General features: G+C 42.3%; 1 protein-coding gene across 2 annotated transcripts in view; it reads right to left on the reverse strand.

Annotated features, from left to right (window-relative positions):
• ELOVL5 (ELOVL fatty acid elongase 5) overlaps positions 1–27889 on the reverse strand; it is a 74903-nt gene that overhangs the window by 33840 nt on the left and 13174 nt on the right. Inside the window, exon 2 of one of the 2 annotated variants that reach the window (XM_019830732.3) lies at positions 24738–24854. The exons of the other annotated variant lie outside the window; for it this stretch is intronic. The gene's annotated coding sequence lies outside the window, so the exon portion shown is untranslated. The remainder of the gene's footprint in view (positions 1–24737; positions 24855–27889) is intronic. 2 annotated transcript variants of the gene reach the window in all.

Genomic DNA, 27889 nt, shown 5'->3' on the forward strand with positions numbered 1-27889 from the left:
ACTTTTGGTTTTGATAAGAATGCAAACGCTGGGGCGCCTGGGTGGCTTGGTTGGTTAGGCAGCTGACTTCGGCTCAGGTCATGGTCTCACAGCTTGTGAGTTCAAGCCCTGCACTGGGCTCTGTGCTAACAGCTTGGAGCCTGGAGCCTGCTTCAGATTCTGTGTCTCCCTCTCTCTGCCTCTCCCCTGCTCGTGCTCTGTCTCTGAAAAATAAATCAATGTTTAAAAAAAAAAAAAAAGAGAATGCAAACATGAATAATGTTGGCTGTTTACCTCTGGAGCAGGAGGAAGCGGGAAGGCTGATCAGCAACTGTAAAGTACTAAGATCTTAGGGCAAATTGGTTTTAAAAGACAAGATTTTTAAAAAAATGATGATAGTAAAGAAAGTTAATTTCCTAAACTCACAGCAGGAAAGATCTTCAGAGTCAAGTCTTGGCTTTTCTTGCTGCTAAGGCAATGGTAGCAGGCAGCTTGCTGTGAAAACTCCTTTTCCTATGGTATCATTCGAGTCACATTGTTTTTGGCTTAAAAATGTGTTTACTGCAGACGTTTAACTACTGTTTAGCATAACTTCCATCATATCCTGTTGTATTTATTTTTTGAATTGTCACAGTTCATCTAAAAATGAGTCATTGGAGCTGATGAGCTGTAAGGGTTCAGGATGAAATTTCCCTCCATTTTTTCTTCTCCTACCCATTCATCTCTTTAACAGTCAACTGCATTAAGCAGGCATGGGAACATTCTTCAGGTTGGCTGCCAATAATACGAAAAATCAAATAGTGCTTTAATTTGGTAGTCACAACACTGTTTCCGGAACGTAAAAAGGTTTCTCTAGGTTGGAGAAAATCAGGTCCAGAATGAGAGGAGGAACATGAGCCATACCTTGCTCAGAAATGTTAACATTAAAATATAAAATATGAAACTCTTGTTAACACTCTGACACAAGCATGTGTCTTATCATACATGCACAGAAAACACAGTCCTATTTGGAGCTTCAGATAAATAACTGCCAAATTCGGGCGCTAATCTGCACTACAAAGGACTGCTTCAGGTTAGCCGCATGGCTAAAGAAAGCTGAACAGCTTCATTCTGGTATGTTTAATTTGCGGGAGGGGTGGATTTTAAATATTGCAATAATCAGGTTTCCTTAGTACATGGGTACTAAGGATCAGACAGGTTAAAAGAGAAGTGCCCATCTCCCCATCCTTGGTTGTCACTAGTTACTTAAGAGGTACTATTTTCGCCACTGTGGGAGAAGGACAGTCTTCCAAAGGAGCGGAGTCACTCTGGTGGCTTTGCCCTCCAGTGAATCAATCACCTATGGATCTTTCCTCTCTGCTCTCCGTGGTCTTCACTTCCAACCCCTCTCTAAGGCCCAGATCAGGTGTTACAAAGGCTCTCCCTTTGACCTCTTACAGCTTTGCTGTCTTGACAACTCATTTAGCAAACAGCAAACTTCAGCTTGGATACTTATGTTTCCAGGTATTATGGAACATACTCTGCACTTCCTCAGGTAAAGCCCACATCCCTCAAAGGGCAAGTACGCCAGTTTGTTCTATGTGTGCAATGATTATCTATTGGGGATACCTAAATGAGAAGATAAACCTTCTATTACAAAATAAAACAGAGGGAAGACAGCATCAAGCAGTGGCACACACTAACCCACAATAACAGCTTCCTAAAACACGGACTAAGTCCTAGTTGTAGAAGGTGTTCCCCAGAGAAGAGCTCTTCCATGCTAGGGATGTGGAGCTCTGACAGAGATGTTCTCCTCATAAGGTGTGAAACAAACAATAACAAAATACCACAACGATTAACACACACACCCTTAAACAGCAGAAGGAATTTCTTCAGAGAGAGAGAGAGAGATGTGTTTTTCTAATTTTGGAAGGCAATACAAAAATATACTCAATCTGAGAATTCAGATGTAGATACATTTTTCAGCAGTGGGAAGAGGGAGAGTAACATAACCTTCTAACTTTTCTCTAGGGGAATTCTTATCCATAGCTAAAGAAAAGACTGTGCCACCAAGTTCAAAGGTCTTCCCCCCCAGTTCTCAGGAGGGGGAGGAAAGGGCCCCACAAACCAACCCATTTACCCAACAAGTGTTTGGAGAGGGGTTCACTGAAAAAAAAAATTACTCTTGTAGAATTCTATTACCTTAAAGATGACAACTTCATTCTCACTTAACACCAAAATTAAGAACTGGTGATGACTTCTACTTGGGTGAAGCACAGTCATTGGGAAAAAGACCAGGCTAATGTACACAGAGAATACTCCTTGCAGGTGGATGAAGGCCAGATGGCTGCAGATGGCTCAGAATTCTGCTCTCACGGTCTTGCTGACAATAAATAATTAATCCCCATAAGGCTGCAAGTGAGAGACCAAGGCAAAAAAGGATCAAGTGCAGGGATTGGGTCAACCCTGTGACTGGTTTTATTTTTGCACTCCCCAAAATTCTCACAGGACTGCTCTTCACTCTACCAGTCATCTGAATTAACAAATGCCTACCATGTGCCACACAGCACACTGAAGCAACAGTGACCAATACAGACGTGACCCTATCTTCCTGAAACGTATAGTACTAGATAGCTTGAGTCAATCACTTTGGGGAAGCAGTGGTTAGGAGCACATGCTCTGGAGTCACACAACCTGGGTTCAAATCCCTGCTCTACCATTTACTAGCCATGTGAGCTTGGGCAAGGGACTCACCCTTTCACGCATGCCTTTGTAAAATAAATATAATTACAGTACATTCCTCATATGATTAAATAAATCAATACATGTCAAATACTTGGAATAGTGAGTGCATGGCACACAATACATGTTGCACATATATGTGTTATTATCATCATTACAAAAGCCTTTGGCATTGGCCAACTTCACACTCAATATTTATGAAAGTTTTGCTAAGTCATAATCGGAGTTCCCCACAAAGGTCATGGGCAATGAAACATGCTCATATCCACAGCTCACAGCTCTGATATTCTATATTTTGGACGGATCCCATGCCATAATGACACTTATGAATATGGAGATTTTTAAGAGACTCTAGGTAAATCTCTCCGGAATGTAAAGGGAATGTGGTCATAGACTCCTCTGTGAGTGGAAGAGAAGATCGGAGTTCATACCATCTTTAGTACAGAGTGAAAGGCCGTCTGTATCTGAGACACCTTTTTTGTATTCCCAGCAACTAGCATATGGAAGATGCCCTATGTAATTCATTTATTACAACTGGGGAGGTAGCTGAGTTGACAAAGGTCACAGGGCTTGGGTGGAGACAAAATGTGAAGCCAGTTTTCCTACCCTATGATCTATTGCTCTTAACACAGCCCATGTAAACTTTCACAGAAGCATTTTCATATGCTTATTAAAAGGATGGTGACAATATGTATAAAGATTGTCTGAGTTCATATCCATGAGATAATTAACTTTTGTTTTTTTCAAAATTTTATTTATTTTTGAGAGAGAGAGAGAGAGAGAGAACACACATTCACAAGAACAAGTGCAGGGGAGTGTCAGAGAGAGAATCCCAAGTAGGCTCTGTGCTGTCAGCGCAGAGCCAAAAGTGGGGCTCGAACTCATGAGTGGGACACTTAACTGACTGAGCCACCCAGGCACCCCGATTAACTTTCTTTTAAACAACATCAAGTTAAAAAACCTCACCTATGATGCTTAGTAACAGAGGCCCCAGACATCTTCCCTAGATGGGAAGATGATGGAAAAGAGAGCAGCAAAATCCTCCTTGCCTCCTTTTCATGTGCCCATCACCACTTCCACTATATCTCAATCAGTGATAAAATTATAGGCTTATATTTTAAATGATGTGATTATCAGTTATACTGTGATTATCTGTTCATTTGTTCACAATCCTAATTAAGCGTTAAGCTCTTCAAGGGCAACCTTCTGATGTTCCCATTTGTTATCTCCAAAGAGCCTCCTGGATCGATGCCCGACAGATGGCTGATTACTGGTTGAAACCATGAATGAATGAGTGAATGAATGCCTCTTGCCTTTTAGAGTTTCTTACCAGAGTTCTCAAATTCGTGTGCATCTGAGAATCACCTAGGAGCTTTAAAAAATACAACGCTGTGGTCCCACCCCTAGAAATTTCTGGCACCCACTCTTAGAAATAGTCTAGAGACTGAGAAATTTGTCTTTTTGAAAAGTTACTGAGGTAATTAACATGAACAGCCTTCTTTGGGAACCACTGCTATATATATATATATATATATATATATATATATATATATATATATATATATATATATATATATATATATATATATATATCAATTGGGCTTGCGAACGCTAGTAAATCCCCTGTAGTTCTTCAACTTCTGTCACCCAGACAGTATCCATATATTGCATTACACCGACAGAGTCTAGACAAGGACTGTGGTCTCAAGGACAAACTATTTTTCATTCTAACAAATTTTGTTACAATTCCCGGTTTGCTCTAACTCCACCCACCAGAAAAACACAACAACAAAAAATCATTTCAACTCATCTCTCAAGCTGAAATAAAACTCCATTAAGTTAGAAATCAGTTCTCTTATCTTTCAAACACTGTGTTACACAGTACACATCACATATAACCAGCATGCATTAAATCACTCTAAATTCTCTTTCCCCATTCTGGAATGTCTGTCAGTAAGAGAGAACCCTAATGCCTATCACCACCTCCTGAGCCAGGCATCAGTGGTGGCCAAGTATGCAAAGCTCCATGAGGACAGCAAACTTCTCTCTCACTCCCTACAATCCCCAGCAGGTGTTCTTGGCACACAGAAGGAATTGAGTAACTACTTGTTTAACTGGATTGGACTAGGCAATGTGGGATGCCACTGAATGGGTGCCACCGCCAGAAATCATGGTACATACTTGGCCACAGCCAATTGTGTGTCTTCCTTGGAAGGAGACGAAGTGGGCAATCGTTAGAATGTAGACATTGGCTGGTATGTAGGCTCTGGCTTGGACCCTGTTACCATCAGTCCTAAACTGAGCCATTTCTTTTCTTTTTTTTTTTTTTTTAAGTGTTTGTTTATTTTTGAGAGAGAGAGAGAGACAGAGCATGAATGGTGGAGGGGCAGAGAGAGAGAGAGAGAGAGAGAGAGAGAGAGGGAGACACAGAATCCAAAGCAGGCTCCAGGCTCTGAGCTGTCAGCACAGAGCCTGATGTGGGGCTTGAACTCACAAACTGCAAGATCATGACCTGAGCTGAAGTCAGACACTTAACCAACTGAGCCACCCAGGTGCCCCGAAACGGAGCCATTTCTTACTGGTTTCATTATCTGGATTAGATGGTCAAGGTTCCTGGGTGCCTGAGTTGGTAAAGCATCCGACTTCGGCTCAGGCCATGATCTTACAGTTTGTGGGTTCAAGCCCCACGTCATGCTCTGTGCTGACAGCTCAGAGCCTGGAGCCTGCTTTGGATTTTGTGTCTTTCTCTGCCCCTCCCCTGCTCGTACTCTGTCTCTCTCTGTCTCTCAACAATAAAACAATAAATGAATGTTAAAAAAAAAAAAACAAATTTAGATGGTCAAGGTTCCTTATAGTGAATGTGGTATCTGTGAAAGGGTGGCCTTTAAGATGTCCACCCCCAAACAATCCACTCTCACAGTGAACAAGGGTTCTGTGCACGACCAACAGAAAACAGCAAAAGGGATGGCATGACCCTTCTTGGATTAGGCTTTTAAAATCACCGTGACTTCCATAATTGTCAGTCCCTGTGTTTCTCTGTCTCTTTTTCAGATCACTAGCCCTGGAAACAGCCAGCTACATGCTGTGAGCAGTCCTATGGGGGAGGCCAGCATAGCAAGAACTGAGGCCCTCTGCCGATGACCACCTGAGTGAGTCTGGCAGCAGACCTCTGGCCCCAGGGGGCTTCAGACGGGGGCAGCACACCTTTAGCTGCTTGAAACACCCTGAGCCAGAACCACTAGGCTAAGCCTCTGTGGGATTCCTGAACCCCACAGACTGAGGGAGACAAAGCATTGCTGGCTTCAGCCTGTTAAACTTCACAATAATTTGTTACTCAGCAACAGATGCAAGCAACGCTTAGAAACTAACAGGTCAGTGGGGTTGGGAGGGGAGGTTCTTCCACATCTACTCTCCTTTCTCCCTTGCTAGCTTTCCTGTTGCTTATTGACACATGATCAAGGCACCAACTGTCAGGACAGCCCTTAAGAATAAATGCTCCCCTCATCCTGATTGAGTTGGCACTGCTAAGAAAATGAAAAGGTTTGTTATCTAAAGTATAGAATTGGGTTATGAAAACAACATAATACTTTTGTTACTAGCCTGAGGCTTAACAGACAAGGAAGCTAACTTTGTTTTGATTAACTGCATACCCAGCTTTTCAAAGACTCAGTAAGGAATTATCCTTATTTTTTAGATGAGGAAACTAAAAGTTCAGAGTTTAGGTAACTTGGTCAAACAACAGTCATTTACTTACCTGCAGGTTTCAAAAAAAATTTTTTTAAACCTTTACTTATTTTTGAGAGCGGGGGGGGGGGGAGACTGAGGGAGGGAGAGAGAGAACGTGAGCAGGGGAGGGACAGAGAGAGAGGGAGACACAGAATATGAAGCAGGCTCCAGGCTCCAAGCTGTCAGCACAAAGCCTGACGCTGGGCTCGAACTCACAAACCGTGAGATCATGACCTGAGCCGAAGTCGGATGTCCAACTGATGGGGTCACCCAGTTGCCTCTCTGTAGGTTTTATAACTAGGGGTGGCCTACTGTCCTGGTTATTGGAATTCCAGGGTTTCCTGAGATACAAAGTAAGTGGGGAAAAAAGACCCTGGAAAGTCCCAGGCACACTGAGAAGAGTTGATTACTATATTCACATCTTGGGCTCTTTGCAGATCACCCTGCAGTTGATTTTGTTTTAAGTATATTTTAAAACTATAATTTTGTCAGCTCATGACCTGCAAAATATATTTTGAAATGTCCCCTATGAAAATAAAAACCACAAACCTTTCTATACCTCAAGCCCATTTCTAGATTACCAGGCATTTAGAGAAATGAAAACCTATGTTCACACAAAAACCTATACCTGGTCACAGCTTTATTCATAATAGCCCCAAACTGGAAAAATCATACCATGAACATTACTCAGCAGTAAAAAAAAAAAGAGCACTCTACTGATACACATTAACAACCTAGATGAAGTTCCAGAGAATTATGCTGAGTGAAAAATGCCAATCCATGTATATGATAATTTTGAAATGACAAACTTACAGAGATGAAGAAGAGATGGGCGGCTGCCTGGGGTTAGAGATGGTGCAAAGGCAGGAGACAAGCAGATGTGGCTAGAAGTCTGTATATTGACTGTGACAATGTCAGTATCCTGCTTGTGACACGAGACTACAGTTCCGCAGGGAAACTGGGAAAAGGGTACTTGGGATCTTTCATTATTTCTTACAACTGCTTGGGGATCTAGAATAATCTCAAAATAAAAAGTTTAATTAAAAAAAGAAAGATCCACAAAAGTGAGGAAAACAAACCAATAAATAAGACTAAGCTTTGTGATTAAAAAAAAAACAAACTCAAAACACCATTCCCTACAACCCCTCCCCAATCCAATGACACACGGCTCTGACCTTCTGACATCTGTAATAGTAAAGGAAGGTTTGTGCTGGGAAAGAACTGTGTGAAATATGATTCCATTTATGAAAGATTAACCCTTGACCTAAATACTGGTATTTTACCTTAAGTTTTATTTTCACAGTCTAACAGAACTTCTCAGTAAATGCTTATTTATATCCAGACTACCCAGGCAATGGGGAATACTTTTTTTAAAAAATATTTTACTTATTTTTTGAGAGAGTGCAAATGGGGGAGGGGTGGGGGGTGGTGGAGAGAGGATCCGAAGTAGGTTCTGTGCTGACAGGCTGACAGCAGGGAGGCCGATGCGGGGCTCAAACTCACGAACCCCAAGATCATGACCTGGGCCCAAATCAGGACATTCAACTGACTGAGCCACCCAGGTGCCCCGGGAATACTTTTTGGATCAGCCTCATGTTCTGATTCACTTCGAGGGATCATACAGCTTACATGGGCCAGTATTCATAGCATAAGAAAATGACTAAATATATCAAATAAAATCTACCTAGGGGTACTCAACTGGCTCAGTGAGTAGAGCATGTGACCCTTGATCTCAGGGTCATGAGTTCAAGGCCCACAGTGGGTGTAGAGCTTAAACAACAACCAAAAACTAATAAAATCTTCCTAAATAAAATTTAATCTCTCACAATTCTGAGGCATTTTGTGATCTGAGTGTTTCAGAGTCTGAATGATGAATGCCGAATCCCGTTTTATTGGACTGCAGATGAGCAGGCATGGAGAACTGGGATAAACCTGTAAATACACTATGCCTCTATAGTTTAAATAAGTTCCTGCAACCTGTCGTTCCCTTGCAACTTTCCATCCTCATAAACGGAATGCAGAAAACTTTAGATAGCAATCGCTGTGAGCGGTCAGATTCTAGATGTTTTATGATAATGAAAGATATTAATAAAAGGTTTACTGCACTATGAAAGATCAAAACTGTGCTTTCGTCTACCTTTTGGGTCATTTTCGTGTCAATGCACTGAGAAGGAAAGTGGTAAAGAAGCACTTTTATAACATGAAGCACTTTTGTGACATGCTTTCGCGGTTCGGTGGGATGAGCTGCACGCAGTGGTCACACGTGTGATCCACAGAGGCTCTCCGGAGGACAGCTTTCCAGAAAAGGCTGAGATGGCCTCGTCTGTAGCTCTCTGGAAATTCTCTGACAAATCTCCATCTCCTCCTAGCAATGCTTTGCTTCTTTTCACCAAGTGTTACTTTCAACAGGTGCACCACTGTGTTTAAACCCCCCCTTGACAACCATTAAAGATGAAGTGCTGAGAATTGGGCCCTAAGGTGATTACATTTTAGTGGAAATGCAAGCATTTTAGCAAGTCATATTAATGTAACTGAATATTCTGACTGGCTAATAACAAGACTTCCCCTTCATTTCAATTCTCCCCAAGTACCAATATTCAACTCTGAGCTGTCATAAAAGCCATTTTTTGCTGTAACAAAATGAAAAAAAGGGAAGCCAGCGATCAAATTAACATGGAGTCAATTAGGTGCTCACCTACAGCCAGAACACCAAGAGAGAGACACTAACAAGTCCCCAAATGAAAATTAAGAACATAGTTAAGGAGGAAAAAACAAACACCTATTTGTGCACAGAACTTATCAAAAATTCTTTCTGGGAGATGTCGATCAGGTGAAAATTTTAGGCAAAGAATTTAGGTTGCAGAATGGCATATATCATTGTTTAACAACGTGCCTTTACTGAACACTAGATATGTTTACGGGATTACGGTAGGTGGTAGAGACAAGAGAACATGGTCCTTTCCCATAAGCTCAGAAATCTAGCTTTGGAATCCATGTTTGTCAGTTCACTTCAAAACACAAATTTAGCACAAATCAGCAAAACAGCTCAACAGCCCCCCCCCCCCCATCTCTGAAAGGCAAGAACATTTAGTTAGTGGTGGTGGTGGGAGGGGGCGATACATATAAAATGATACTTAATATCCTGCTTTGATCTGGAAAAGCTATCACATTTTCTATGAAGAATCAAAGGAAAACAGTTACTTGAAGAAAATTAATGTGACCACAGAAGCAGTGACATGTTTACAAATGTACTATGGTTTTTTCCAGTGATTTTTTTTCACAGACAAGAACAATACAGGGCACCATCTAGGAGAAGGGAAGGGAGAGGGTTCTAGCTCAGGCTGCTATAATAAAATCCCACAGACGGGTGGTTTCAATAAGGGCCATTTATTTCTCACAATTCTGGAGGCTGAGACATCCAAAATAAGGTGCCAGCAGATAAAGTTCCTGTTGAGTGCTCCCCTCCTGGCTTGCAGACAGCCAGGCACCTTCCAACAGTCTCCTCACAAAGTGGGGGACACAGCACTCTGGTCTCTTCTTAGAAGGGTACTAATCCTATCATGGGCATCCTCATGACCTCCCCTAACCCTAATTACCTCCCAAAGGCCTCACCTCCAAATACCAAATCACTGGGGGTAGGGATGGGGTGACAGGCTGGGGGGTGGTGTTAAAACTTCCACGTATGAATTTGGTGGGGAGGGATACACACATTCAGTCCACACCAGAGAGGCAACTTGCCATTTAAGATCTAACAAGGCACCTAGGTAGCTTAGTTTTCTTTAGACACTGTAAAACAGTAATTCTCATTAGGGCTTTTTTTTTTTTTTTTTGAGAGAGAGACAGTGAGAGCAGGGGAGAGGCAAAGGGAGAGGAGGGAGAGAGAGAATATTAAGCAAATGCCACACCCAGCACAGAGCCTGAAACAGGGCTCGATTCCACCACGAGATCATGACCTGAGCTGAAATCAAGAGTCGGGACACTTAACTGACTGAGCCACCCAGGTTCCCCAAAAACAAATACTTAAAAAAACAACAACAACAAAACACCTGATATCTGAGGTGAGTCATTTTCATTCATCTAAGTTATCAAAACACATAATCTTGGTGAAAGAAAAGGCTATGTTCCAGATGTTAACTTGTAAACTAATCTTCTGGTCTTTGGAAAATTCTATTTTCTATAGAAATAATGTTGTATCAGTAGTTATTAAAAATTTGACTAAAGCAAAAGAGACCTCCTCTCTCTCTCCAAATGATAAAACTACCATTTAGAGTCTTCTAAATCCTAGGGGACCCCCTGTCACCAAAATAAGAACCCTAGCTGTAAGCGGTTGATAGATCTCCAGATCGGCCCTGTATCACCTAACTGATGGTGAAATGGCACCTGCAGGACTACAGAGTCTCAATATTCCCGTAAGAAAATATAATCTGTAATATTTATAAACTGAATTATAATCCTGTGCTCTGACACAACTCTGTAACATAAAAGGCTTGGAAAGCTGCTACCTTGTATAGACCTCAGTTTCCTGATCTATAAACATGTGCAAAATAATGCTTATACCTCATGGGGTTGTTGGGAGAATTAAATGAGATTATATAAAACACCTGGCACAATGCACAGTCCCTCAATTCATCGCAGCTCTTTTATTATCAGCAGCAAACATCCATCAAACATACACTGAATGCATCACGACAGAGAAATCCACAAGACAATAACTCTGCCTCCAGAGAGGTCAGAGTCTAGCAAGGGAGAGAGAAGTGATAAATAACTGTAATAAAGTGACAGAGGTGCCTTGACAAAGGACGTACAGGGGGAAATGGGAGAGTAAAAAAAGAACAATTTTACGTAGGCACAAGTGGGTCAGGTGAGGCTTCACAGAGTAATGCTTGGGTTAAGGCTTGCCAGTGGAGGATGGGATAGAGGGGAGAGGGGTGAAAAATGCTGGAGAGCAGGTAATGGCTCTAGTATTTTAAGCTGGGGAGGGAGAGCAGGAGTGGGGGTGTGCAGGAGGCTGTAAAGAAGGGGAGATGAAGGTCACATCACTTAGAAGACTACTGCCATGGACAGAAGACTCTCTAAGGCCATGTCGGGGAGGGAATGAAGGTGCCAGAGGGAAGAGATGTCCAGGGGCGGGCCAGGTGAGGGAGAAGAAGGAGTCCAAGCTCTGGCTTCCCACTCTGCACCCTGGATGGGGTGCTGCTACTCAAAGGAGTCAGGGAGCACTGGGGCAAGCAGGCTGGAAGAAAGGAGCAGGGAAAGTTCTGGCCATCTAGAAATGTACTGCTCTACTACTAGTCTAGTTAATTACAGATCGATGATACAGTTTCAGATGTGCCTGCTGAATTATTGGGGTGCAAATTATTGAAAATTCACTACACTGACATGTTCTCTTCCAGGGAAGACATTTAGAAGATGAGCTGTGCACTGAGTTCATGACGTTAAGTACAAGAAGTTCAAGCTTATGCTGGGACCTACGCCATACCTTTATTTAGGGATTCACGCACCCTTGTCCAAAAAAACGACATTAAGCCCGCTATGTTACTACATGAATTAGAACACACTTCAAGGCTGAATTCTTTAGCAAGCTGCTATTTCCCTTTACTAAATGGTCTGCTAATCACTGCTACAAGGTGGCTTCTCAAGCCACTCTCCTATCACATTAACATCTCTCCATGCGAAGCTAATAACCACTGAGAACCTAACCAGCCCACCATTTCAAGTGATTTTTTTCTTATTTTCAAATCCATTTCTTTGAGGATCATAATGATCGTAATAGCAACTAATACTCAGTCCCTACAATGAGTCAGTAGTTTTTCTGCTATAAATTTCCAAGGATGATTTCACTTAATTCTCCTATCACTCTTTGACACATCCCCTTTGCACAGATAAATACACTGAGGCAGAGAGCAGCTGAGCCACTTATCCAGGCCAACGCCAGGGCCTGCTCTCTTAACTACCACACCTACTGCCCCTCCAATGTTACAATAAAAATAAAAAAAGAGATATTTACTGCAGGAAATTTGGAAAAGCAAAGGGTTTTTTGTTTGTTTGTTTGTTTTGTATCATTTTAAAGTAAAAACAGGGGCACCTGGGTGGCTCAGTTAGTTAAGCATCTGACTTCAGCTCAGGTCATGATCTCGCAGTCCGTGAGTTCAAGCCCCGCATCAGGCTCTGTGCTGACAGCTCAGAGCCTGGAGCCTGCTTCAGATTCTGTGTCTCCCTCACTTTCTGCCTTCCCCTGCTCACACACTGTCTCTCCCTCTCTCTCAAAAATAAACATTAAAAAATAAAAAAAAAAGTAAAAGCAACGAAGAATGTAGCAGAATCCATATTTCCCTTCTACCATTTATTAGAGTGATGGTGGACAAGTTAACTTCTGAAAGCCTCAGTCTCCTCATCTGGGATATTCCCTTCAACTAGCAATAAAAATCATACTTTCAGATGCGATGATTCATGTAAAACATTTAGCAAGGAGCTATGCTAATATTCTATAATGTACATATAAATATTTAAAATACAAATCTATTTCTTCTACTTTTTTCTGTACTTTAAGAAAGCCCATTCTGGGGTGTCTGGGTGGTTCAGTCGGTTAAGCATCTGCCTCTTGATTTTGGCTCAGGTCATGATCTCACAGTTAGTGGGTTCCAGCCCTGTGTCAGGCTCTGTGCTGCCAGGGAGCCTCCTTAGGATTCTTTCTCTCTCTCTCTCTCTCTCTCTCTCTCTCTCTGCCCCTCCCCTGCTAGCACACTCTCTCTCAAAATAAACATTAAAAAAATTTTTTTTTAAATAAGTAGAAAATAAAAAAGCCCATACTTATAATCTTGCATTTCAACACTGTAGCAATCATTTTCCTCAGGAACCTAATTTGAGTTCTGGAACAAGACTTCTATAAATGCTTTAATTATTCCTCTATTATTAGTCATTCAATCTGTTTTCAATTTTTACTATTCTTGTTTTCTAACGTTTATTTGAGAGAGAGAGAGTGCACACAAGTGGGGAGAGGGGCAGAGAGAGAGAATCCCAAGCAGGCTCTGCATTGCGAGCCCAGAGCCCGACATGGGGCTCAAACTCATCATCCATAAGATCATGACCTGAGCTAAAGTCAAGATTTGGCTGCTTAATGAACTGAACCACCCAGGTGGTCCCCACCTTTTTTTTTTTTTTTAAGTTTGTTCATTTTTGTGAGAGGGCAAGAGAGAGCGAGAAACAAAGAGAGAATGTGCCTGTGCTCCCCCCCACCAGGGGAGGGGGAGAGAGAGAGAGAGACAAGAGTATCCCAAGCAGGCTCTATGCTGTAAACCTAGAGCCCAACGTGGGACTCAGGGCTTAAACTCGCAAACCATGAGATCACAGTCTGAGCTGAAATCAAGTGTCAGATGTTTAACCCACTGAGCCACCCAGGCACCCCTAAGTTTTACTCTTTTAAAATAACACTGCAATGAACATTTCTGCATGCTAAACTTTAGCTACAACAAGCATGGATTTTAAAAAGCATAGTTATGGGAATGCAAGCTGGTGTAGCCACTCTGGAAAACAGTATGGAGGTTCCTCAAAAAACTAAAAATAGAAGTACCTTACGACCCAGCAATTGCACTACTAGGTATTTATCCAAGGGATACAGGTGTGCTGTTTCGAAGGGACACATGCACCCCCGTGTTTACAGCAGCACTAACAACAATAGCCAAAGTATGGAAAGAGCCCAAATGTCCATCGATGGATGAATGGATAAAGAAGATGTGGTATATACACACACACACACACACACACACACACACACACACACACACACACACACACACTGGAGTATTACTCGGCAATCAAAAAGAATGAAATCTTGCCATTTGCAACTACATGGATGGAACTAGAGGGTATTATGCTAAGTGAAATTAGAGAAAGACAAAAATCATATGACTTCACTCATATGAGGACTTTAAGAGACAAAACAGATGAACATAAGGGAAGGTAAACAAAAATATAAAAACATGGAGGGGGACAAAACAGAAAAGACATAAATATGGAGAACAAACTGAGGGTTACTGGAGGGGTTGTGGGAAGGGGGATGGGCAAAATGGGGTAAGGGGCACTAAGGAATCTACTCCTGAAATCATTGTTGCACTATATGCTAACTAATTTGGATGTAAATTTCAAAAAAAAAAAAAAAATTAAAAAAAAATCATAAAGCATTTGTTGAGTTTCTATTTTGTCTAGGCACATGGACTATTCTTTTTAAAAATTTTATCTATAACCCAACCACAAAGGAGCCCTATAAAACAACAGTAAATTTGATTCTAGTAAGAGAGGGTCATTAAAGTAGCTTTAAAATAAGCAAATGTTAAAAAGAAGCAAAAAAACCCACCCAAATGTTTCATGTATTTACTAACTCAAAGTAAGAAGACTACCAGTTGGGTTTTTTAACTGTGTACATAACATTTTGCAGAAGATAGGTCATTTTTTGCTAATCGGTAGCAGAAACAGCCAAATTCAGTTTATGTCATTACTAGTGTTGTCAATAAAGTATCATGAAACAGCCTGATTTTTCTCAATCCATGAGGGAGGAAGTGATTAGGCAATTAGAGAAAAATTTTGACTTGCTCACAGAGAATTTCGTACACATTTCACAGGACGCAAATGAAAAACCCCAAAGAGTCCTCTCTCTTGCCCACACTTTTTAGCTCAGTCACCACAACCAGAATAAATAAGTGGCAGAAGACCCAATGGCTTCAATTTAGAAATGAACCACCTGCTACTTGGGTCACAAAAATCCTCATGATGACAAGAGGCACACTATCCAAGAATTAAGTCACAATGAAAGGAAAACTTGATCAGCAAAATGTCAGGCAGGCCCTAGGATAAGCTATCCAAGGTTTAATAGGATGAAATGGCATTAACTCTGGCCTAATTTGTTCCAGCATCAAACAAATCTCCCATCATTCTAGATTGTAATGCCTCACTAATGAGTTAAGAGGATTTCATTATGAAACCATAATATTCTTCCTTTAGAGAGTCCCTGGCTTGGGGATGGTAACATCATTAAAAATAGAAAACACAACAATGATAATCATAATTGTAACTAACACTGAACACTTAGTACTGCTAAGCATCATATCACACATTTCACATGCACTATTTAATTTTCTCAGTAACCCTGTAAAGGGTTATTTCCTCACTTTACAGAAAAGAAAATGGAGGCTTACACACTAGAAGTTACTGCACACTACCACTTAGCCTGTGCCTGGTTTATGGGATTCAAACCCTGGCCGCCTGCTTCTACAACTTGAGCTCTTTAATTTTTTTTTTTTTAATGTTTGTTTATTTTTGAGAAAGAGAGGCAGAGCACGAGTGGGGGAGGAACCTAGGTGGCTCAGTCGGGTGCATGTCTGACTTCCACTCAGGTCCTAATCTCACAATTTGTGAGTTTGAGTCCCCTGTTGGGCTCTGTGCTGACAGGTAGGAGCCTAGAGCCTGCTTGGGATTCTCTCTGTCTGTCTCTCTGCTCCACCCCTGTTCATGCTCACTCTCCCTCTTTTTTTTTTTTTCCAACGTTTATTTATTTTTGGGACAGAGAGAGACAGAGCATGAACGGGGGAGGGGCAGAGAGAGAGGGAGACACAGAATCGGAAACAGGCTCCAGGCCCTGAGCCATCAGCCCAGAGCCTGACACGGGGCTCGAACTCACGGACCGCGAGATCGTGACCTGGCTGAAGTCGGACGCTTAACCGACTGCGCCACCCAGGCGCCCCTCACTCTCCCTCTTAATAATAATAATCAAAATGTATCTACAAAGAAAATAAAAGTATTTGTGTAGGTTTGACATATGAAAGAACAGGCCCATGGGGATGTTGCATAAGTAACATCCTACCTCTCTTCAATGGCTGGGAGCACAGATCCACCTGAAGACAAGGATTTTGTCAGACACGGATAACCCTATTCCACACAGCCTGAATAAAGGCAGGAGAGCACTGTGTTAAAGTCTCCCCATTTTGCCCCACCCTCCAGGTCTACTTTCTAATGTGAAAATCCTATCCCATAGTTAAGTTCTTTCAGGAAGGTCAGTTTCCAACTTCTCTTCCAAAATTCCATTTGTTTCCTACTCAATTTACTACTGACCAACTTCTCACATGTTTAGATGTTCTATCCCAGCACAAAATAATTTATGGAAAGAAACAGCAAGTAGAATCATTTGGGCATTAATCACCTGAAACACAAATTCTAGGCTACCCATTACCGTGTCACAAGCCAAATGTATGATATTTATATCCAAATGCTGATTTTTTGAAGAGCCCATATCTTATCTATCACTTGTGGGAATTTACTAGGACTAGAAGCCATGTGTAAATAGTTGCACATGCCAACTATTTACAGGTACTCTTTTGGATGGAGAAAACTTTGAAAGAGTCTGTAATTATCTACCGTAACTGGGATACATGGAAAGTCAACACCACAAAAGCAACCAGTAAGAAGAGAGCCAAAGAGGTGAGGGCTGTGGTAAGAAGAGAGAGAGAGATCTGGTGTTGGGACATGAAGAGAGCCCAGAGCAATGGCTTGACCTGACACAGGATTAGTAGGTGTGGGCAGGACAAGGAATGAGGGAAGGGTATTCTAAATACCAAGGGGTGGAGGGATAAACAGGCTGCCATACTGTGGGAAGAACTACAATACTGGGCGGGCCTGAGGAATGTTTCAGATTTTACCTCAACTTGATCAAGCAGCTTGAATAATTGATATGCAGGTGACAACACTCCGCCTTCACTAGAAGATCAAGTCAACAACGAGTTAAAGCACTTTGAAACATGTGACAGCCCCCTAAATATTTGTGAAGTAGACTGCTTCTGAACAGGACACAGGGAAAGCCTACACACAGGTGGTATGTGACCAGGTTATGAAGGGTTTTACAAGGTGGAAGGCCCAGGAGGCCAAGTGTTGATGCGTACTTCAAGCTGAAGGCACAGCACCAAAAGGGGTATGGAGACATGAAAAGATACAGTAGGAAGAAGGGGCAGGGTAGCAGAGCACTTGAGTCATCTCCTCAACTGCTGGTACCATCTCCTGCTATCCTTATCACATCCGCTTCCCATCTGTGCAACAATTCCAGACCAGGGCACCATTGTCTTTCACATGGACCCCAGCGGGATTCCAGGCACCCAGTCCCATCCCTGCCCATCCATCTCCACAATGTACCACAGTATTCTTTTTAAACCACCAAAGTTGATCAGGCCACTCCTGCCCCATCTTGGATGCAACTATGTCCCTTGATCTTGGATGTAACGTACAAACGCTCACTTAGCTTATGAGTGCCCTCTTCATGCACTGGCTCACCCCGGCTTCCAGCTCAGCTTCTGCCCTCCCCTCCTTCACTCTGCACCCCAACCACACCTGCTTCCTTCTCTCTTCTCCACTGCAGCCTTTACTCTGGCAGATCCTGCGCATGGAAATGCCGTTGTCTGCCTGCAACACTTCTTACTTCCCTTTATTTAGTCTGCAACCCTCCTATTAAAGATCAGTTACCCCAGAGAAATCTTCCCTGACTCCTCCCTCAAAGCCCCAGGCTAGGTTAGGTCCTTCAGTTTACTCTCCACCCCAAATGCAAATGAATATTTAATTAGTATCTAAGGCTTGAGGGCTGTGCCTGGTCTGGTACACCAGATCCCAACAGCTCAGTGCTTGAGACACAGGGGGTACCCATGGTCTATCTGCGGAATGGGTGGTGTGCTGGGTCGTGAGGCTGGAAAGCAGACTCAGGACAAAATGGGGGAAGGTCCTGTAAAGCCAGTAAGTCCTTAAAACTTTCTTCTGTAGACAGTCAGGAATGTAGACTTGCTGTCAACACTACTGGCCTCCATCACTAATCTCAGCACCAACCAGAACGGCTGACTCGACTTCATCAGAGGAAGCACAAAGAAACTCTAGGTCCGCTTCCTACCACCCTGCTTCCAGCTGAGTGAGCAGACCTGACAGCACCAGGCTCTGCGTCACCACCCGGGAGGCCTTCCACCTGACTTGCCTCCTTAGAAACTTGGGTCTGCCCACCTACTCGCCGCAGTGAGCAGTTCTGGGGGGCCCTGAGTGACGAACACACGACATTAACCCCCACTTTACATGGGCTCCTATTTCCACATCTATTCTCTAACTTGTGACCCTAAATTTACCCTATTTTGAAACAGGACATTCCGTTCCCTCTTAAAGCAAGTTCCTTCCTATCCACTCCTTCCCATTTCCCCCATGGCAGTCATTTTGCTCCTGGTTATTAGCATCAGGAGATTCAGACCTCGGCTCCCCACCTCCCCTGCTCTGGCCCCTGGGAATGCATTTCTCTGCTCAGACTGGACCTCATGGTCAGCCACTCCATAAATGCTCTTGATCCTCATCTATCTCTGTGGAGCCTTAATCAACTCCAACTGGATGAACTGATGGTTTTGCTGAGACTCAGGGATGCCAAGATGACCTCCTTAAAACTCCTTTTTTTTTTTTTTTAATGTTAAACACTTCTTGTAAAAAAAAAAATTTTTTTTTTACATTTATTTGATTATTTTTGAGAGACAGAGCACAAACAGGGGATGGGCAGAGAGAGACGGAGACACAGAATCTGAAGCAGGCTCCAGGCTCTGAGCTGTCAGCACAAAGCCCAACGTGGGGCTGGAACTCACAAACCGCAAGATCATGACCTGAGCCGAAGTCGGATGCTCAACCGATTGAGCCACCCAGGCACCCCAAAACTCCTTCTCTTTAAGTCATGTCACTTTTTACATGCTGCTACCTGGATGAACCTCAAAAACATTATGCTAAATCAAAGAGGCCAGATACAAAAAGTCACATTTTTTTTTAAAGGGTTTTTTGTTTTTGTTTTGTTTTGTTTTGTTTTGAGAGAGAGCATGCATGACTGAGAGCACACAAGCAGAGAAGGGGCAGAGGGAGATGGAGGGAGAGAATCCCAAGCAGGCTCCATGCCAAGTGCAGTGCCCAACATGGGGCTCGATGTCACAATCGTTAAGATTTTGCCCCAAGCCAAGAGTTGGATGCTTAACTGATTGAGCCACCCACAAAAGGTTACATATTGCAGGATTCTACTTAAATATGCAGAACAGGCAAATCCAGAAAGATAAAAAGATAAGCAGTTGCTCAGAGGCTGCAGGGCGGGGAGAACAGAGTGACCACTATTGGGCACAGGGTCTCCTTTGGGGGTGGATAACAATGTTCTGAAATCAGAAGTGATGGAGCATAGGAGCGCCTGGGTGGCTCAGTCAGTTAAGCTTCTGACTTTGGCTCAAGTCATGATCTCGCAGATCATGAATTTGAGCCCTGCATCAGGCTCTGTGCTGACAGCTCAGAGCCTGCAGCCTGCCTTGCATTCTGTGTCTCCCTCTCTATCTGTCCCTCCCCTGCTCCCACTCTGTTTCTCTCCTTCAAAAATAAACATTAAAAAAAAAATTAGAAAAAAAAGTGACGGAGCACAACATTGTGGTTCAACTAAACACCACTGAATTGTCCACTTTAAAATGGTTAATATTATGTGAATTTCAAAAACATTCAAATACTTAAAAAAAAATCATTCTTTACCTTCAAATTCATAAAGAGTGGCTCTCCTTCCTCCTACTTGCAATCTGGATCTTTTCCTGCCTCTTTCAAGAATTTATTCAACTCTCATTTTTTTTCATGTTTATTTATTTTGAAAGAGAAAGAGTGAGAGTGGGTGAGGGGCAGAGAGACAGGGAGACAGAATACCAAGCAGGCTCTGTGCTGTCAGCACAAGAGCGTGATGCAGGGCTTGATCCCATGAACCGAGATCATGATTTGAGCCGAAATCAACAGTTGGACGTTTAACCGAATGAGCCACCCAGGTGCCCCAACTTTCATTTCCTTTTACCTTTAAATTCCCTTTTTCTGCTGACAGATCTGTTCAAGCCTTCCCAGCCTAAAAATCCTTCCCTTAACTTTGTTTTCCCCTTAAATCTCATCTAGAAGCATCTTAACACCTCATAAAAAGCAGCCAACATCAACAGCCTCCATTTCTTCAGTTCCAATACTCCCTCTAGTTCCCTCTCCAGTGATAAGGCAGTCTACAGATAGTGAAACTTAACTGCTCTAAAATTGGTAAGATACACAAAAAGGGTTGTAAAAATGAATAGATGAGCCTGTAAGAAACTGAGGTCAGGAATGAGCCAGGCATGAGTCATTAAAAAGAAACATCCAGACATCCCTGGAGCTGCACTGCCCAATAAGAGGGACAGGAGCCCCATGCGGCTGAATGTAAATTAATTAAGGGCAAAACTCAGTTCCTCAGTTGCCCTAGCGATATTTCAAGTGCTCAATAACTACCTGTGGCTATTAGTGACTATTACATTGGTCAGTGCAAAATATATCCCTTAGAAAATCTTGGTATATAGAAATAGTGCAGCTCAATATGCACCCGATGTAGACAACATAGAACTAGAGAAGATAAACATTTTGAAAGAATCAGCTAGGGTAAAATAAAGGAGAGGCACATGTAGGGTTTACTAGTCCCCAAACTAGAGCTCTACATGATCAGACATTACACAAAAAAGGCTAGAGAAACCTTTAACACATGAAATTATTAAGGTTAAATGGGTAAACAGAACAAGATGGAGAAGTGGGACATGATGCAGCAATTTTTTATTAAAGCAAAAGCACTGTCCAAAATCAACAGTTAACAAGAGCAACAAAAAGTAGTATCAAATAGGCATGAACAAAAAAAGAAACCACCTATTTTAAAAACTATTCCAAAAGACAGCCAACCTGAAAGCCCAAATACTATAATGCATAAATAGCAAACAGGATAAATAAAAAAATAAAATGAACATCTACAAAGCTCTATTTATGCTATTGAGACCTTAATCTTTTTCTTTTTTAAGCATTATTTATTTTTGAGAGACAGAATGCAAGCAGGGGAGGGGCGGGGGGGGGGGAGGGGACAGAGGATCTGAAACAGGCTCCAGGCTCCGTGCTGACAGCAGCGAGCCTGACGTGGAGATTGAGCTCACAAACCACGAGATCAAGACCTGAGCCAAAGTCGCATGCTCACCCAGGTGCCCCAAGACTATAATCCTGGAATTTACCCCTTTCTACTTTGGATTAAAAAAAACTGACTAATACAGTGTTTCATGAGCATCCACACAGTGACCAATACTGTTAGAGGACATGGATTTACTTTTAAATATTATCCTAAACAGGGTACCCCACACATTTATTTGATAAAATGACCAAAACGAGTCTACCTAATGATGTTCAAATATGAAGATGACATTTAGAGATCCTGTGGCATAAATCAAGAAATTTACTCAGGCAGAGAGAAACAGGAGGTAATCAGTGCTGAAATAAGGAAAAAAAAATGTTTTCATAGCAAAGTAGAAAAGTAGTCCTTATTTAAAAATAAAATAGGGGTGCCTGGGTGGCTCGGTTGAGCATTCGACTCTTGATTTTGGCTCAGGTCATGATCCCAGGGCCGTGGGATGAGCCCTGTGTTGGGCTCCACGCAGAGCATAGAGCCTGCTTAAGATTCTCTCTCTTTCTCTCTCTCTCCCGGCCCCCCAGCCTCTCTCTCCCACTTGTGAGCTAAAAAATTTAAAATAAAATAAATAGGATCTGATTAGAACAGAGGTTCTCAAAGTATAGCACAGATACCACTAAGGGTCCTTGGGCCCTTTTTTTGGGTTCCACAGGACCAAAACTATTTGTGTTACATTACCAAGAGATTACTTGCTTCATCTCATCTCTCTCATCATTGTAAAGTGTCTCAGAGACTGCATGATGTATGGTAGCTCAAAACACTGAATGTAGAAGCAGATAAAAGAACCCAGCTCTCTTTCCTTAAGCCAGATGTGTAATATGTTGGCAAAAATGTCAAAACAATGCCTGTTTGCACTAATTTTCTTGTTTTGGAAAATATATTTTTCATGAAAATATAGTTTTTTTAGGTTTTCATGTAATGGGCTCATTATTTTTAGATGTATTATTCAAATCGTTACTTAAAACCAATCTAAGAATAATTTCGGATAGAGTAAATAGTAAAATATAACCCACATAAACAACAGCTCTGACTTCTCAATACTTTTTAAAAGTGTAGGTCCTGGGGCGCCTGGGTGGCTTGGTCGGTTGTGTCCGACTTCGGCTCAGTTCATGATCTCACGGCCCGTGAGTTCGAGCCCCGCATCGGGCTCTGTGCTGACCGCTCAGAGCCTGCAGCCTGTTTCAGATTCTGTGTCTTCCTCTCTCTCTGCCCCTCCTCTGTTCATGCTCTGTCTCTCTTTGTCTCAAAAATAAACGCTGAAAAAAAAAAAATTAAAAGTGTAGGTCCTAAGACCAAAAGTTTGAGAGCTAATGTATTAAGAATTGCATACAGAATCTTTCCTTCTCTATAAGGTTTTATTTCTAAAAAAATATTATTAATTTATATAAATTTATATTATAAATTTAGCAAATATCCCAAATACACTTCAAAAAGATTTTGTCTTTATAGTTTAGTAGGGGTTAAATTTAACTTCGGAGTACAAAGTTTAAGAAGTCATTATACAATCAGTTGAGTGTCTGACTTCAGCTCAGGTCATGATCTCATGGTTCGTGGGTTCGAGCCCCACATCGGGCTCTGTGCTGACAACTCGGAGCCTGGAGCCTGTTCTGTGTCTCCCTCTCTCTGCCTCTCCTCTGCTCATGCTTTGTCTCTCAATGAATAAACATTAAAAAAAATTTTTTTTAAATGTAGTTATTGTGAAAGGAGGCTAACAATAATGAATAAACCTTATAATAAACAGATTTTAAAATACTCCATGAGATAATTAAATTCTTACTGGTTCTCCACCAGCTCATCACATTATACATAATATGGTACCCTGAGACACCCAACACAAACAGGATGAGCTGATTTTCACGTTACTATGTGGACATAAAAACTCTGAAAGTTCCTTTAGTCAAAGCGTGATACTAACTTCCCTTTCAAATGAGGATACTCCTTGTGGAAACTCTTACCAAAAACTAAAATTTTAAGTCATAAATTGCGAGAGATCCAAATTTGCTGTGGCTAAATCACATCAGACAGTTCTGCAAACAGAGTATGTTCACTCATCAACCACTATATAAAAAGCTGATGTCTTTATACATTTTTATAAAAAGAGAAAATGCTAGCTTAGAAAGTCAAAAATTCATTTTCCTGACTTCGATTTGCCACAGCAAAACACCTTTTACAAAAACACTTTCCTTTTGTCTGCTGTCACCTCAGTTGTCCAATTTTCACCAGGTCCCAGGTTTCTTTGACTCATTTAGCAATTCAGTTCAAGCCAGCAAGTAGGAGGCTTTTCAAAACTTCAAAATGCCGCCTCCTCAGACAGAAAGCCTCCCCCCCACGGGCTGTGGCATGGCCACGATCTACTGGCGGCATCACTGGCTGGCCTGTGGGCTCACCTCCTTTCTTCCTCTAAATGGGGTGTCAGGTGCAGGCACGGCCCTGGTATTGTACAGGAATATAATTACCAGAAGCAAAGCAGAGTCCCAGCCGAAGGAAGAAAAAGCAGGTCAGCACAGAGAGACAGAGAATGAATATGACTGAAAGAAGGGGAAAATTACATGACACTCCCTTCTCCTCTAAAATAAGAATCTGAGAGTGACATTTCACCTCTCCAAGCATGACTTCCACTGTTTGAAGCATATTTATTTGAAAAGAGCAGTGACAATGAGAGAACAAATCTTGTGTGAAGCTTAACACTTACTTGGGAGTACATTACATACTCCCATCTGTTATGAAGACTCCATCATGCTTTTCAACTAGAGCTCAGAACATTCACCTTCAGGTCATAGCCACAGAGCAGTCATTTGTAGGTTTCTCTCTACAAAATGTTATCTCTAGTTGCTTTCTTAGTTTGGAAAATGTTACAGAGAAAGGCCTATAAGCCAAGCAGACTGTTTCATTAGGGGAAACAAGAATTCAAGGGGGAGAAAAGCCACACGACCTTGTTTACAGTGGAGAGTATAGTTGAACTGTTAAAGCATGCAGCACAGGATCAACATTTCCTCCTCCCTCACCCCCTTCTCAACAGGGCTGCAAACTGTGGTGCACTTGGTGCCTACTCTCCGGATGTTTCGGGAGCTCTGTCTTACAGAGATACTGATTAATGTAAATGACAACCCACGATTTAGCATGCATAAATCTTAATCCAATCAAAGGGCAGAAAGAACAGAAAGTTTAGTTGGTCAATGAATGAGATCTCTTGTTTCAATCTTACTTCCTTTTCTGGAGAATGAAGTAGAAGTATCTCATTGAAATCAAAGTAATTTCACGTGTGGCTTATGGAAGTCATTATTAGTCATACCTCCTATCTTTATAGGCTTAAAAAAACTTAAGTTGTATTCAGCACAGTCTTCATTGAAACATCTTTCTTCTTTTAAGCTTCGATTACATGGTGCAAATGCCACCAAGTGGAAGGACGCTGATGAAACAGATAAAACAGCAATGACAGACAGGTCAGAAGGCAATGTGATACACAGAAAAAAATTTTGTAATCTCAACACATTCTACATAGTTGCCATGAGATGGTTTCTCTCCCATTTCTCAGAAATAGGCTGTAATTTCAATCATTACAACCAAGCACTTTATGAAGAAACAAGAAATTTGGCAACCATAACTTTCCAGATGTAACCACATCTAAACTAAGTGTACATATAGTTCAACAGCAAATTGATACTTATTTTTATTTGGCTTATTTAAATGTATTGGTCATTTACTTAGTATTACCTTAATTGTATTAAAAAATTTCAGGGTATAAGGAATTCGAATGGCAGCAAAAATAATTTGGTAGAATACTAGGAAAAACTCCTTAATTTTAAGGAATATAATGTAACTGGATTTTTAAAAAAGGGTTGCCAAGTCTCTATACTGGAGAAATTTCAAGAAACAGTACAGATAAAAATCACAACCAATGACGCCCATTCCTGCATCCCAATCCCAGACATCAAGGGCCAGTTTGCCTCTGATCTCTCTCCACCTACACATGTGTGGTGCTCCTGAACTTCAGAGTCAGTAAGCCAGAAACTGAATTCATTATACTTGTATAACCTTCTCTTCCGATTCCCCTATTTCTGTTACTAGCCCCAGAACCTTCCCCAGAGCCCAGCACCCAAAGTATGCTCCATTCCTCGCCTGCCCTGGATACTGGGCCACCAGGGCTTCGGGTCTGAGTCCTGTAAAGGTTCTGCAGTTTCACCCACCCACATCCCCACCTCTTCCCCCTCCAGTCTCACCCCATCACCTCTCTACCAGAACAGTTTTCTACTCGGCCCCCAGAACCTCCTCCTTGCCAATCCCTGTTACAAGTGAATCTGTCCCATTGATCTTTCTTAAAGCACAGCTCTCATTCACTAGGTAAACAAATACCGACCACTGTTTTAGTTTTCTATGGCTACTGTAACACACTGCCACAAAGTAAGCAGCTTAAAACAACACAATTTTGGGGTACCTGGGTGGCTCAGTCGGTTAAGCGTCTGACTTCAGCTCAGGTCATGATCTTGTGGTCCGTGAGTTCGAGCCCCGTGTTGGGCTCTGGGCTGATGGCTCAGAGCCTGGAGCCTGCTTCCAATTCTGTGTCTCCCTCTCTCTCTGCCCCTCCCTGACTCATGCTCTGTCTTTCTCTGTCTCTCTCTCTCTCTGTCTCAAAAATAAATAAATGTTAAAAAAAAAAAAAAAAAAACACAATTTTTCTCTCACATTTCAGGAGATCAGAAGTCCCAAATGAGTCTCAATAGACTAAAATCAGAGGTGGCAGGAGGGCTGCACTCTTTTCTGAAGCCTCTATAGGAGAATCCTCTTCCTGCCTGCATTTCTTGGTTCCCAGTCCTTACATCCACCTTCAAAGCAAGCAACAGTGGGCCAAATCTCCCTGTGCTGCCCCTGGTCTGGTTCTCTCCTGCCTCCTTCTTCCACATTTTAGGACACCTGTGATTACACTGAGCTCACCTGGATAATCCGGGCTGGTTTCGCTATTTCAGTCAGCTGATCAACAATCTTAATTCCATCTGCAACCTTAATTGTCCTTTGCCTGTAACCTAATATATTCACAGGTGCTGGGACTTAGGATGCAGCCATCTTCGGGGGGCCGCTGTTCCGCTGACCGCAACCACCCGCAAAAGCACGGAGACAAGCAAAAGTTAAACAAAATGCAGACGCTGCTGTCAAGATGACATTAAGTCCTCTGATACTAAGTGTTAACTGGCCCCCTGTTGCTTAAGGAATTAAGTCTAATCCACTTAGTCTTATATTAAAGGCTTCCATGATTTCAAAATACTTCTGCACCATTATCTTCTACTACTTCCTTGAAGTTTTCTAGAGCTGTACTCACACTGCAGAACCCAGGAGCACCAAACACAGCTGAGCTCCACACCCAGGCTCAGGTAATCTGCTCTATCCAGAGGGCCCTGTCCATTCTCCTGTGCACATTATTCTCATCTCTTAAGGCCCAGTTCCAGAGTGGCTTAGCTTCTCTTTAACTCCGCCTTCTCTGAATGCCCACAATGCCCTGTTCTGCCAAACTGGCATATCAAGCAGTGACCTAAGGGAAAGAGTTCAGGCAGAGAAAGTTTCCAGGTGCTGCTCCACAGCTAGCTGGGTGACCCTGAGCAAGCTATTTAAATGCTTAACCTTGCTTTCATCATCTCTCAAGTGAAAAAGCAGACCATGGTTATTTCTAAATTCTTTCCCAGTTCTTAAACTCCATGCAACTGATAGGAGTTGTATCCATCCACTTCTCTCTATCCCCAAAGCCACTGTTCTGGTAATGCCCTCCCTCCTGATGGATCATCTCTGCCTCAAGGCTTATTCTGCTCCCCACCCCCAAAAGACATCTTTCTAGGTTACTCACCTCCTCACTACCGGTTAAAAGTTTTCAGAAAAATGTCCAAACTCCTCAGTGTGGTTCCCAGGGCTCACGTGATCAGGCCTCTGCTTCCTCCTCTGGTTTTCCTTACTGATTTTTTCAGTTCCTCACATGTTCCTCCCTTCCCTAGCCACCGGCCCCTCTCTCTTCAGAGCCTTTGCTAGAATATTTGGCCTATTTCCTCTTTCCATCAGACAGATTCCTGCTTCTCCAGGCAAGCTTTCCTGATCCCGTATTAATTAGGTGTCCTTCCTGTTTGTTCTCATTCACATGAAGTCACATAGTCCCCATCACTGCAGTACTCGTATCTGTTCATCTGTCAGTATCTTCTCCTGAATCTAAATTTCACATGGGCAGGACTGTCAATCTCATCAACCACCTGTGGTACAGACTGAGCGTTATTGCCTAATTTCTGTATATAGAGTAGCAGACTTCTGGCTGCCTATGGCCAGGATCAAATGAGACTTTGCCAGCTTCACGTGGCCACATGCTGAAGTTCTGGCCAAGGAAACAAGCAAAATTATCCAAGGGCAGTTTCTGGGAACTTCTCCTAAAAGAAGGCACAATACAAATCAAAACCACACCGAGATACCACC

The sequence above is a fragment of the Felis catus genome, chromosome B2 (assembly GCF_018350175.1).
Source record: "Felis catus isolate Fca126 chromosome B2, F.catus_Fca126_mat1.0, whole genome shotgun sequence".
In the NCBI taxonomy this organism is placed as follows: domain Eukaryota; kingdom Metazoa; phylum Chordata; class Mammalia; order Carnivora; family Felidae; genus Felis; species Felis catus.